Raw genomic sequence first — 14,821 nt, 5'->3', positions numbered from 1 at the left:
AATGCTCGACCGAGCTGAGCGATCCTGTGAATGAGTAAATTGTATTGAGATAGATGTTGGCCTTTATTTAGGGTCTTTAAATTATGTTGATGATGTGTTTGGGTAGTACAATCTGCATATACAGTACTGTACACAATTTTTAAGCAGGTGTGGAAAAATGCTGCAAAGTAAGAATATTTCAAAAATAGAAGTGTTTGCATTTTGTTAATTGATAAAATAAACTACAAAGTGAATGAACAAAATAAAAATCTAAATGAAAACATTATTTAGTGTGATTGCCTTTTGATTTCAAAATAACATCAATTCTTTTAGGTACACATAGGTACACTGGACAAAGTAGATTAGTACTTATTTTAGGTGACAATATGTGGTGCAGACTGCAGTTTGAATATGATATATCACAAGGGGCACATTGTGTGAAGCTATCATTTACATGGGGCACACCGTGTGGCAATATTGTTTCTCTGTATATAGAATGAGTTAGGAGGTAAAGAAGTCTGGGTGACAAACTCTGCAGAGGTGAAACATAATTAGAAGAAGTCATGAGGATCTCTCTCTCACTGCCTTTTCCTAACTAGAAGGCACACGGAAATTTGCCAATCTTTACCTTCATTTTCTAAGTATATAGAAGTAATGCAGTTTGTTTTCATTTCATATATTCAATGAATGCACATTTTCTTAGCACATACAGAGTGCTGCTGTATTCTTTTGTTTGCGTATTATTCACCATAGCAGCTTGCACCTGTTCACACTGGCTTTATTTTGCTAGGAGGTGCTGGTCAGTTTTTTTGTTTTTAGAAGCACACACACACATAACGAAGGGCATAGTATCAATGCCATCAAGGATTAAGCTCCTGGTGATCAAAGTTGCTCAGATTCCAATTCCGTATAAGATGTGCTGTTATTTATAGAAGGAAGAGATCATGACAGAGTTTTAATACACAACTATATTATTCTTCTATGGCAAAAATAAAGTAAATCATTCATTCAGGAGAACATTTGGCAGACGTTTTCACTTTGGATATTATTCAATCCTTGCTTCTTGGTCACAGAGATATTAAGCGATTGTAGATGGTGTGACAACCTGGAAACAAAGAGATTTTGTCATCTTTTAGTCCAGAAAAAAAGTAAATATTTGATACTCATAGTTTTTTCCTAAACAGTTGATATATATTATTCATATACAGTATATAGATCTACACATCACCTCCCAGATCCCCATCACACGGCAGGCTTGGGTTGACAAAGCCTATGTATTATCATAGTGGAGGAAGGAGATTTTGGTGACTACAAGCTGTTATTAAAGCCAGAGGTGGTGCAACAAAATACTAGTCATGTATTGGAGTGTTCTTTTGTGTGTTTGTTTTTCATGATTCCATAATTTTTTCCTCAGAATTGAGTGATTCCATAATTTTTTCCCCCTGCTTGGTCTGAAAAAAATTACCCTTAGTGAGTACCACATTTTTAATCTTGATTTCTTTTAGTGTTTCTTAAAGCCCTAAAGTTGCCATTTGAAATGACTTTAGTTTCGTGCCATGTCTGTGATCTGCTTTTTTTCAACAACATTAAACAACTGAATGAACATCCTCCGAGCCTGGTGATTCCATAATTTTTGCCAGGGGTTGTAGATCTACCCATCACCTCTCAGATCCCCATAGCACAGCAGGCTTGGGGTGACGTATCCTATGTATTATCTTAGTGGAAGGAGGAGAGTTTGGTGACTTCCATATACCTGTGCTATCACTTAGTTTCAGGAATAACATAATAGGACCAGGAAAATACATCCAACATGGCTCATACTGTAAACCATCCAGATATGGTGTATATATGCAGTTTTTGACTTGTGTTACATGACTGTACAATAGCAATAAAATTACGCAAGCACAGTACATACCGTATTATGATGATATTGATGATGATATTACATTATTTGATCATGACGTTAATTTCTGCCATGATGTTGATGTTATTTTTTTATATTTCTCTCCTTTAGCCTGCCACTGTTGTTACCACCCATAACTCCGTGTCATCCTCAATCATATCCGGATACTGCTTCTCTGTTGGGAAGAGGAAAAGAAGCTGTAAATTGTTTTATATTTCTATTCGGGGATTTCTATGAAAAAATTGACATGTGAACATGCACATTGATTATGATCGGTACATGTTCTGTGAAATGATCTGTGAAAACTGGTATAGAATATATAAGTGAAACACAAATATCTGAACAAGGCCTTACTAACACATAATATGTTCTATAACAATGACTGAGCCAGTAACTATTGTAAAGTTCTGTATTGTAGTTATCACATACCTGACTCTAAATCGTTATAGCTACAGAATAGAGAACATGTGTAGTAGATACAAGATTGTACTCACCTAGCTTATCTGCAAATGCAGCCAGAAGCTCCTTATGCCGACAATCTTCTACCTTCTTCCTAAAAATTAAGACATGTAACTGATAAGACAAAAAACAAAAATGCTGACCAGCCTCCAAACAGATTAAAGCAAGTATGAACAGGTGCAAGCTGCCATGACTGCATAATATACGAACAAGAGAATACAGCAGCACTCTGTAAGCGCTAAGATGCATGCAAGCAAATTTATGAAATTTGAACTGCATTAATGCTATATAGAAAGAAAGGTAGTTAACGCAGAAATTGGCCAATATGTAGGGGATCAGCCCATACTGGACATTGAATGCACTGTGGCTTTAAGAAACCATGCTCCTCTTTGGGTTTTCTGCTTTTGGACTAGTCGCCTCCCTTCCTCAGGTTGCTTGGTGTGTGCTGGGAGAGATGAAGAACCAGGAAGCAGAGAGACCTCGTGTGTGTCTGAGGGAACAGAGAGACTCCTGTGGGTTCCCTGATAAGGAGAGGTTATATAAATAAACTATTAATCTATGAGAGATAAGAGTATGGACTTTAGCAAGATTTATTGCCAGGACTGTGTCAAAGAGTAGAGAAATTCATCCCTTGTTGAATAACAGTTTCCCTGAAGACTGACTTGTGATCTGATGCAACAGATAACACAGCCATTCCTCAATAGTGAAAGTGAAACAAAATTGACTTGCCTGCAGAAGAAAAAGATCCAATATACAGGAGAAAGGACTCAAGTGAATTGATTCAGGACAGTTACACCGGGAACAAACGGCGGCCACCTTCTGCGTCTGATCTGTGCAATTGTGAGTGACTCACCGGTGTTGAACTGTGTTAGGGTTAAGTATAGTTTTCCTTAGTTAGGACACTGTAGCAGTGCGGCCCGAATAGTGGAAAGCCAGATAGAAAATTAGCTTAGAGTAGTTTGTGAAACTTGATGTGTGTTGTTTGTATTGAGCTTTCATTGCCATAACTGGAGCATAGTTTTGTGACTGGCTTCAGCTATTTTTTCCTATGTTCATGTTATTAATATTGTCATTGTAAATACTGTTATTCTCATTTCCCGGCATATAACCCCTTTGTACATAATAAAGTCGGAGTTTTGTTTCAGTCTTCTCGTCTGCTATGCCGTACTTGAATCCTGCCTTGCGGTATTCTTTGGATACCGCTACAAATACATGAGAGCCCATCAACCAAAGCAAGGCGACCTTTCTTTAACGGGACCCTGGAGCCCAGGAGAGGCATGTTAAATATTAGGTTTAGAATCTCATCAAAGAAAGGTCACCTTGTCGTGGTTGATGGGCCCAAATGAATTGGCCAATTTATGCACTAAGTACCTACATTTTTATACTGTAAGTATATTCCATATAGCAGTAATGCAGTTCAAATCTCATATATTCAATATTTGCATACATCTTAGCTCTTACAGAGTTCTGCTGTATTCTCTTGTTTGATAAATGTGTAGGATTTAATAAAGCTATAAAGCTATTTAAAGGATAGTATAGAGAAGGACAGGGGCAGAGACAACAAAGGAGAGGCCATTACATGTATTTTAATGCACCTACAATACATACATATTTAGGTTATGTTCACATGCAGTATTTATTTCTGCAGCCAAAACCTGCTCTCTTGGCAGTAAAAATGTTGCTTTCAAAATGTCTGTTTTTTGGGCGTTTTCGCTGCATTTTTGCAGCCGTATTTGAGTGCAGATTAAATGTGTGTTTTATCTACAGTACATATTTAATAAACTTAGTTTGATTCACCAAAAACACTTCACAAACACAGTGACAAAGGCAGTGAAAATACTATAAAAACGTTTGTTGCATATTTGGCAAAATGTTTTCACTTTTCCATTGCTTTCTATGAGTGAAAAAACACTAATTGCAAAAACACTGAAAGAACTGACAAGCTGGAGATTCCATTAACACAGTTCCCAAATACAGTCAGTGGAAAAAATAAGCATGTGTATGAGATTTCTGAAATCGCATAATTTTTGCTGGCAATGTAAAAAGCAGCTTTTAATTTGCATAAAAAAGCCACGAAAAAAATCTGCAAAAACATTGTATGTGAACATAGCCTTAGTGGATAGAATGTTTGCTTCTTTAAGTGTCCATAGTGTATTATAAAGTAGTTATAGGAAAAATATATATCTTTGTACTGTGTTAACCAGTAGATAGAAAAATATTAAAATTTGACAGTCCTCAATGGTTCATACCTTTTAATGGCTAAATGAAAAAATGGTAACAAATTGCAAGCTTTCGAGACTACTCAGGTCTCTTCATCAGGCATAGAATAACACAAAATCTGAAGAGTCACATATTTATACACAAGAGGACACAGGAATAATGCAATAGATGAGACAATGTTCATCTGGGGGTCTGTATGTAGGGGAGACAAGGCAAAAACTTAGAACAAGGATGAATTCTCATAGCACACAATAAAAGAAAAAAGAATAGATCTTTTTTATGCCTGATGAAGAGTAGTCTCGAAAGCTTGCAATTTACCATCTTTTCATTTAACCATTAAAAGGTATCAACCACTGAGGACTCTCAAATCTTAATATTTTTATAAAGTTGTAGAATCTTTATAAATCAGAGAACTAAAATAGCCATAATGTCCATTATATATTATATACTGTACATTATCCGTAACATTTGTATTGCTGTAATAAACTTGTCCTGCCCCATATCTCACACTGATATTCTTCCCTACTGTCCTCTGTATCATTTACAGATTGGGATTATTAGGTCCCATTATTATGTCCAATGAATATTTTTTCCCAGTTTAATAATATCCCTATTATAACAAATAAACAGATGTATTCGGTTCAGCTGACAATGACTGTGATTAGAAAAGTGTAATATTATTCCTAATATTGGGCATTGTCAGTAACTTACCAGCTGTAATTGAAAATCCCAGCAATAACTGCAACTACAATCACCACAATAAAAACGCAAAAACACACACTTGTAATAACTCCTGTATACAAAATAGAAATCGACAGGTTAAAAATAGTTTATGGTATAAAGTCACAAGATTAATTATCTATTATTGAAAGACGAAAACTTAATATGTGCCTCTAGAAACCAAACCTATACATTACCCCTGGGGCAGAAGCAGGCACTTGAGGGATCCCCTGCAAGAACAATAGCTCATCATAATGCACAATCCCACTTACTTTCGAGGTAGAAGTGGCCCCCTTACTTCTTGGGCCCCTATGTGGCTGCACATGTTGCACCAATGGTAAGCCCACCCTTGCATTACTCTCATGTGTCTAAGAGCTTGTCAATTCCATATTAGACATATATAAACAATGTGACCCCAAAAGATCTCAAAGTATTAACCTGCTATGTCCTCTCACCGTCACTGCACCCTCACAGGGCTTAATCAGTTGATCAGCCTGTATATTGTATCCACCCCTGCTCAGCATTGTGACCTAACCGCTATTTAGAACCTATGCAGTATACTGAATACCCTGTCGTAATGAGATCTGCAATGTAATAATAAAAACTCGCAGCGGTTTATGAATTATTATGGGTAATGTGTGGTAGGTTGTAGTTTTTATGTGTCTGGAGTAGTTTTAAATTACTAAAAGAATGATCTGTATTTATAGACAGGACTATTGTACAAGTTTCTACTTGATATAATCAGCTTACAAATTTGGGCCTGGGTCATTTATACCAATAAACTCTATATTATTTAAAATGTCCTTTTATCTAGGAAGCTTATCTTTAGGACTTACAGCCCTCTGTATTGCTCCCCCGCTCATGTACTTCTCCACTCCTGCCCCACTTACTGCATATACCCAGTAACTTAGTGATCAAGCTTCACTGCTAGCTACCCCTCCATTTCTTTCTGCCTCTCCAGTAGTAATATTTTACCCTACTCCAGAGGCAATACCTCTCATCACTAATACTCCTTTAGCTGAAATAGCAGGGTGCCCAGCCGCTATGCCCACTATTCTGGTAGTTCACCCCTGGATAAAAAGTGTCTTCTATATACCTTCCATCTTCATTCGCCTTCACTGACCCACAAAGGGCTCAGTCAGTTGATCATCCTGTTATAACCCCTGCACAGTATTGTGACTTCATCGCTATGGAATATTCTTATTATGATGTATCCCCTATTGTGATGTGTCCTCATATGTAATCATTATCACTAACAATTACCTATGTAATATCAAGGTCAACACGGAGGGAAGATTTTAAATTCCAGGAATACTTTACATATACGTACCTATTAAAAGCTTACGGACAAAAGTTCAGATTGTTCCCACCTGTTGACCCTTCCACAAATGATAATATAAAGATCTCACACTGTTATACATAAAACCACATATTAATATAGAGTACTGTGCAAAAGTTTTAGGCAGGTGTGTATAAATGTTGCCAAGTAAGAATGCTTTAAAAAATAGAAGTGTTTAATAGTTTATTTTCATTAATTAAGAAAATGCAAATTTAATGAACAAAAAAAATCTAAATCAAATCAATATTTGCTCTGACCAACCTTTACATTCAAGGCATTAATTGTTCTAGGTACACTTGCACACAGTTTTTGATGGAACTCGGTGGGAGGTGACTCCAAACATCTTCTGTGGATGTAGAATTGTGCAAATCCTTCTTTCTCTTCATCTAATCCCACACAGACTCTGTGATGCTGAGATCAGGGCTCTGTGGGGCCATATCATCACTTCCAGGACTCCTTGTTCTTCTTTACACTGAAGACAGTTCTTAATTACATTGACTGTATTATCGGGGTCATTGTCTTGCTGCAGAATTAATTTGGAGGCAATCAGACTAATGGTAATGAATGAGTATATGCCTGTATTTCTCAGCATTAAGGACACCATTAATTCTGCCGGCCAAAATGTACAAGGAACCTGCACCATGCTTCACTGTTGACTGCAGACACTCATTATTGTAGCACTTTCTAAAACTGCCTTCTGTTCCAATCAAATATTTCACATTTTGACTCATCGATTCAAGACACCTGGTGACATTTTACTGCACCCAACTGTCTATATTTTCATACATTGTTGAGTCACTTTGCCTTGTTTCCATATCGAGGGTATGGTTTTCAGCCACATTTCTTCCATAAACACCACTTCTGGCCAGACGTCTCCAAACAGATGATGGGTGTATTTGGGTCCCACTAGTTGCTGCCACTATTGGCACTGCTGGACATTTTACAGATTTCAAAGGAAAGTATGATGTGTCTTTCATCTGCTGCACTGTTTCCATGGCCAACCAAAAAGACTGTGGTCCTCAAAGTTGCCCATTTCTTGATGTCCTCAATGCTGAGATATACATGCAGATACTTAACCATCATGCAATACCATCAGGGAGGCTTCAGATTGTCTATCTGCAGAATAGATTTGGAGCCAAAGACCCCAAACATATAGCCAATGTCATTACAAATGATCTTCAGCGTAAAGAAGCACATGGAATCCTGGGAGTGATTATATAAGTTACGCACGCAGGTGGCGCACGTGATTCGTGGACCCACTGTGCCACAGGACTGGGCTTGCCTAGGAGGGGTGTAGCTAAGCAGCTACCAAGTGTCCACTGGAGCTCCTGATGGTGGAGTGAGGCTTGGCTGCAGGTAGCCACCAGGTACCACTCCTAGGCAGTCCCCGGTATTTCACCTGCTGACCCCAGAGGTCAGGTACGCAGACACGGATATGTACTTGGACTCCGTTGAGACTACTAAGTTCTCGATCATCTGGCAGAATGGTTACTGACACGGACACAGACTTGGGCTCCGTTCACACTACTAGGTTCAGGATCCCCAGGCAGAACTGTTACTGACACGGAGGGACAGGACTGATTCAGGCACTGCAAAGAGGCTTCAGGGTTCAGGTGCTGCTGATGCAGCTTCAGTGTTCGGAGACTGGTTGTAGCAGTCTGGAGATGCAGAATACACATTCAGGACTGACTGCACAAGAACCATGACCTTTGGATTCAGGACTGGTCACACTAGGACCCAGGACTTTGGGTTAAGGACTGGCTACACTAGGACCAGGAACTTCAGGTTCGGGACACTGACCACACCGGGACCAGGGATTCGGGTTCAGGACATGGCCACACCGGGACCAGGGGAGGGGGAGGGTGCCTTTCATACAAGATGCATCCCAGCTATTGGCTGGGAGCCATCTTGCAGGTGTACTCGGTTACTAAATGACTCCTAGCTATTGGCTGGGGGCATTTAACAATATGTGCATGCTGGCCCTTAAAGTACAGGAGCACAAACAGGGAGCACAACGGGGACCATGTCGCGCGGCCGGAGTGGTGAGTATGCCGGCGTCCCTGCTTGGAGGGGGAAGGAGAACCATGCAGGGGCGCCGGCAATAGCGTTACAATATAAATATAGAGAAACCTCGGCACTCAAAAGCATAAAGTAAATGAGATTTTAATAGCAATCCGCAGCAAAAAACGTTTCGGTCAACACGACCTTCATCAGTGTACCAGATGCTGGGGAAAGTATCAGAAGGAAAGAGGAACGCAGTGTCTCCGCAGCGTGGTTTCTGAAAGTCCGGGTGAGTCGATATACGGTATTGGACCCTACTCGAGCACCTGGTCCAGTAGTGCTGTGATATTTATTCTATAGCGTTACAATATGGCCTCCATAGAGCCCTCATCTCAACATCATCAAGACTCTCTGGGATTACATGAAGTGTCAGAAGGATTTATGCAAGTCTCGATCAACAAAAGATCTGTGGTTAGTTTTCCAAAATGTTTGAAGCAGCCTCCCTGCCGAGTTTCTTCAAAAACTGTGTGCAAGTGTATCTGGAAAACTGATGCTATTTTGAAGGCAAAAGGTGGTCATACCAAATGTTGATTTTAGATTTTAGAATATTTAAAAGTAGAAATTTATATGCCAATCACTGAGAAAACTTTGATATGATCTTTATTCCACATGTAATGTTAAAATGCAAGCAGACAGGCACAGACAATAGTAACAATCTCTCTTTTTAGCCAGATGAGACTGTTTTTTTTTGCCCCACTTGACACTTTTTCCAGGTGGTATATGCTTTGCTTTACATGATATAGAGCACCACCATATTGAACTAAATCTGTTGCAGGATCAAAATATATTAAAGCAGAGATTAAATTAAGTTTCGATTCGATTATCTTTACTTACTGGACATGGCACATATACAGAGCAAAAATGTACTAAACGTAATTTTGTATATTTTTACATATATACATATATGTGTGTGTGTGTGTGATGTATATGGCAACTTAGAATTTAAATTTGGTAGCCCTTTCATGGTTGCCACTGCAATGCATAAATGCACGTGCAGATTTAAGCTAAAAAAAAAATATCTATCTTTGTTGCTCATAGCAATCAATCACAGTGCAGCTTTCATTTTTCAAGACCAGAATGCAAATGTAAGCTGTTCTGTGATTGGTGGTTAAGGGCCAAAGACAGATTTTCTATGAGTCAGTTACATAAATCTCCCCTAGTCTAAACCTAGGTTAAATAGAAGCATATAAAACAATTCCATTATTAATAGACCAAAACTGTCTAAAGGTACTTTGTCTACTTGTAGTATGCTATAGTTCGGCAGCCTGAAGCTTTCATTGGCAGCAGTTGCCACTAGAAGGCAGAATTTTCTACTGAGTCATCTCATGACACTTCCACATTGTGTCTTAAGCTTCTAGCTAACAATTAAAATTGAACAAGCTTTATGTTAAAATTTTGCATTCTGCTTGAGGAAACTGTAGATTTTATTGTAGAGCTATAAAATTGGCTTTGAAATTGTTTAATTTTACCTTAAAAGTGTATGTGAAGCCAAAGACATTGTCCATAGTGCTCAATTGAGGAGTGGCTTCAGGTGACAGTATTGGAAAGCAGACCAGTCACATGCACAAATTGCGGACATGAGAGACTCCATGTGCAGCTCTGTGTGCTCATACGCATTGCAGCCAATTTCTTTTTGGAAGAAGGTCCTGTGGACTCATGAAACCAAGATTGAGTTGTTTGGTCATACAAAAAGGCGTTATGCATGGCGGCAAAAAAACACAGCATTCCAAGAAAAACACTTGCTACCCACAGTAAAATTTGGTGGAGGTTCCATCATGCTTTGGGGCTGTGTGGCCAATGCCGGCACCGGGAATCTTGTTAAAGTTGAGGGACGCATGGATTCCACTCAGTGTCAGCAGATTCTTGACAATAATGTTCAAGAATCAGTGACAAAGTTGAAGTTACGCAGGGATGGATCTTTCAGCAAGACAATGATCCAAAACACCGGTCCAAATCTACTCAGGCATTCATGCAGAGGAACAATTACAATGTTCTGGAATGGCCATCCCAGTCCCCAGACCTGAATATCATTGAACATCTGTGGGATCATTTGAAGAGGGCTGTCCATGCTCGGCGACCATCAAACTTAACTGAACTGGAATTGTTTTGTAAAGAGGAATGGTCAAAAATACCTTCATCCAGGATCCAGGAACTCATTAAAAGCTACAGGAAGCGACTAGAGGCTGTTATTTTTGCAAAAGGAGGATCTGCTAAATATTAATGTCACTTTTCTGGTGAGGTGCCCATACTTATGCACCTGTCAAATTTTGTTTGAATGCAGATTGCACATTTTCTGTTAGTACAATAAACCTCATTTCAAGGCAGAAACATTACTGTGTCCAACAGTTATTACATATATCAAACTGAAATAGCTGTTGCAAAAACACCAATTTTAAGAAAACATTAAGCTTAAGATTAATAGGGGTGCCCAAACTTTTTCATATAACTGTACATGTCCACAGAAATATATTGTATATATAACAATGTATTTCTATGGTCCCTGTATACTTAGGTGAAGAAAAATATTTTTTTTGTTTCTATAAAAGTAGAAAAATAATAAGCAATTACAAAAATGATTTTTTTTTTTTCTGAGTCTCATCAGGTTTCAAACCCACAACCTTAAAATTACTGGCAGGAGCCTAAGCTACTGAGCCACAAGCTCTGATGAAGTCATGAGGAGAATTTTGTGTACATAATTTGTATCGAGGGCTCTGACTCCACAGGCAGATTATACTGATAGAAATACACTGCTATTATGTACAATGTGTGTATTTGTATTCTAGAGGGAGAATAAGAGATTTTTTCAATAAAATTACAAAAAAATAATAGTGAAAAAAATAATGTAATTTTTAATAAGTTTTTTTAAAAATAATAAACATCACAAATCAGCAAATAACACTGACATATTTGGTGTCCCTGTAATCATAGCGACCCACACAACACAGAGATCAGTTTATTTACAGGGATCGGTAAATGGCATAAAAAAATGGCGTGATTGATATTTTTTCTCTATTAAACCCATAAATAATTTAAGAAAACTGTAATGTTGAGGCCATGTTCACACAAAGCGTAAATGCTGAGTTCGTTTTAATGCTTTTTTCTGCAGGTGTCCTCAGAAAACAAAACAAAAATGAAATCCATAGGTCACAAATAGAGATGAGCAGAATGCAAAGGTGACATCCCGCCAGCTCTGTTAATCTAGAGCTGCTCCGGCAACGCCAGAAGGTTAGAGATTTGCGGCCTCCCATCAAGCTGCCAGGTAGCACTGACCTGGACGCTGGACCAGAGACCCGTGAATCCATCCGCTCATCTCTAGTCCCAACTGTCCCAGATACAGTGGACAGTCCTGGATTTGGGTCTTGAACGTCTTCTTAATTTCCCTCTATACCACCACCTCACTGACATCTCCTCTTGCCAGGGGAGAAAGAAATGGTAAATGGGCGTGGATTGGGGTGTGACCATGAGTGTGGTCAAAATTTGCCACGGCGCGCTACATGCAACGCATCATCTGTCCCTCTTTCTATTCTTCAAAAGTTGGTAGATATGTGTAATGTAATGTGTTATGGTGATGTACAGTATATAAGGTGTTAATGCATAATGTGAGTTTAGCATAAGGATAAGCTTAGGACAGCATAGGATATAGAACAGGTTAGCATGTAGATAGAAAATGGTTAAGGTTAGGACTAGCCCAGTGGAAGGGCTGATAAAAAGGGGGGCACTTTCTGGTTAGAGGGAGTTCAATGTCAGCCAGTGAAGTGTGGAGGAGAGTTCAGGTTCAGGTGGGGTGGGTTGCTAGGGGCAGCATGTTTTGCTTGTTCCAGGCAGTGGGAGGCATTACTGGGATCCCGAGCAGTTGCTCCTGTCAGCTGAAGGTCTGGCATAGGAGCTGCCGGACACATTGTGTCCTCTGGAGTGCACGGGAAGAAGGACAGGAACCCCCATAGATGGAAGGTGATGCTGGTCTTGAGTGTACTGCCGGGGTGGACGAGAAATCTCTGATACTCGTAGAATCAGTGGGCTTGGGAGTAGTTCAGGACAAGCTATTGACAGGACTGAAGATGAGCTGTGCTAAGAAGGAGGAGACCTTGAATTCCTGTGCCCTACCCCTCCTGTGCCCACCTGATAAACTTGGACTGCTTAGTAAAAGTTTGACTGTGTCAAAGAACCAAGTGTCCCATGTATTGTGTGCGACGGCTCCTGAGGATGGAAACCTGGAGGCAGCGGAGGCCTGCGGCCCACAGGTGAGTGTGATGCACCCCACACCATGCAGCACATTGGGGCACCCCTTGTCTGTAGAGTGCCAGAACGCAACCGGACAGCAGCTCGGTCGCAACTACCGCTCTGCGGCACTTTACACTCATCTAAACAAGGCCTAACGCTGCTAGGTACAGTACAGACCAAAAGTTTGGACACACCTTCTCATTTAAAGATTTTTCTGTATTTTCTTGACTATGAAAATTGTACATTCACACTGAAGGCATCAAAACTATGAATTAACACATGTGGAATTATATACTTAACAAAAAAGTGTGAAACAACTGAAAATATGTCTTATATTCTAGGTTCTTCAAAGTAGCCACCTTTTGCTTTGATGACTGCTTTGCACATTCTTGGCATTCTCTTGATGAGCTTCAAGAAGTAGTCACCGGAAACGGTCTTCCAGCAATCTTGAAGGAGTTCCCAGAGATGCTTAGCACTTGTTGGCCCTTTTGCTTTCACTCTGCGGTCCCGCTCACCCCAAACCAACTCGACTGGGTTCATGTCTGGTGACTGTGGAGGCCAGGTCATCTGGTGTAGCACCCCATCACTCTCCTGCTTGGTCAAATAGCCCTTACACAGCCTGGAGGTGTGTTTGGGGTCATTGTCCTGTTGAAAAATAAATGATGGTCCAACTAAACGCAAACCGGATGGAATAGCATGCCGCTGCAAGATGCTGTGGTAGCCATGCTGGTTCAGTATGCCTTCAATTTTGAATAAATCCCCAACAGTGTCACCAGCAAAGCACCCCCACACCATCATACCTCCTCCTTCATGCTTCACGGTGGGAACCAGGCATGTAGAGTCCATTCGTTCACCTTTTCTTCGTCGCACAAAGACACGGTAGTTGGAACCAAAGATCTCAAATTTGGACTCATCAGACCAAAGCACAGATTTCCACTGGTCTAATGTCCATTCCTTGTGTTCTTTAGCCCAAACAAGTCTCTTCTGCTTGTTGCTTGTCCTTAGCAGTGGTTTCCTAGCAGCTTTTTTACCATGAAGGTCTGCTGCACAAAGTCTCCTCTTAACAGTTGTTGTAGAGATGTGTGTGCTGCTAGAACTCTGTGTGGCATTGACCTGGTCTCTAATCTGAGCTGCTGTTAACCTGCGATTTCTGAGGCTGGTGGCTCGGATAAACTTATCCTCAGAAGCAGAGGTGACTTTTGGTCATCCTTTCCTGGGGCGGTCCTCATGTGAGCCAGTTTCTTTGTAGCGCTTGATGGTTTTTGCAACTGCACTTGGGGACACATTCAAAGTTTGCCCAGTTTTTCGGACTGACTGACCTTCATTTCTTAAAGTAATGATGGCCACTCATTTTTCTTTACTTAGCTGCTTTTTTCTTGCCATAATACAAATTGGAACAGTTTATTCAGTAGGACTATCAGCTGTGTATCCACCAGACTTATGCACAACACAACTGATGGTCCCAACCCCATTTATAAGGCAAGAAATCCCACTTATTAAACCTGACAGGGCACACCTGTGAAGTGAAAACCATTTCCGGTGACTACCTCTTGAAGCTCATCAAGAGAATACCAAAACTGTGCAAAGCAGTCATCAAAGCAAAAGGTGGCTACTTTGAAGAACCTAGAATATAAGACATATTTTCAGTTGTTTCACACTTTTTTGTTAAGTATATAATTCCACATGTGTTAATTCATAGTTTTGATGCCTTCAGTGTGAATGTACAATTTTCATAGTCATGAAAATACAGAAAAATCTTTAAATGAGAAGATGTGTCCAAACTTTTGGTCTGTACTGTATATTTTATGGGTTAGTTATAGAGATGAGCCGATCGAGTTCAAATTGAATTTCCTGAAATTTGCGGTTTCACGCAAATTCAAACATTTTGAGATTTGATTCGCGGTTTCCACAAAAAAAAA

General features: G+C 39.8%; 1 long non-coding RNA gene across 1 annotated transcript; it reads right to left on the bottom strand.

Annotated features, from left to right (window-relative positions):
- Positions 1-777: 777 nt before the first annotated feature.
- On the bottom strand, positions 778-2,849 carry LOC141258056 (uncharacterized). Its single transcript, XR_012318183.1, has 4 exons — positions 2,688-2,849; positions 2,377-2,435; positions 1,895-2,057; positions 778-1,084 (listed from the first exon to the last, which is right to left on the bottom strand). It is a non-coding gene; the product is annotated as an uncharacterized lncRNA (long non-coding RNA).
- Positions 2,850-14,821: the final 11,972 nt, after the last annotated feature.

The sequence above is a fragment of the Phyllobates terribilis genome, unplaced genomic scaffold (assembly GCF_046119375.1).
Source record: "Phyllobates terribilis strain yellow unplaced genomic scaffold, ASM4611937v1 Scaffold_3__8_contigs__length_932513732, whole genome shotgun sequence".
Classification (NCBI taxonomy): domain Eukaryota; kingdom Metazoa; phylum Chordata; class Amphibia; order Anura; family Dendrobatidae; genus Phyllobates; species Phyllobates terribilis.
The sequence above is the reverse complement of the archived record's forward strand: the minus strand, read 5'-3'. Positions and strand labels throughout refer to the sequence as shown.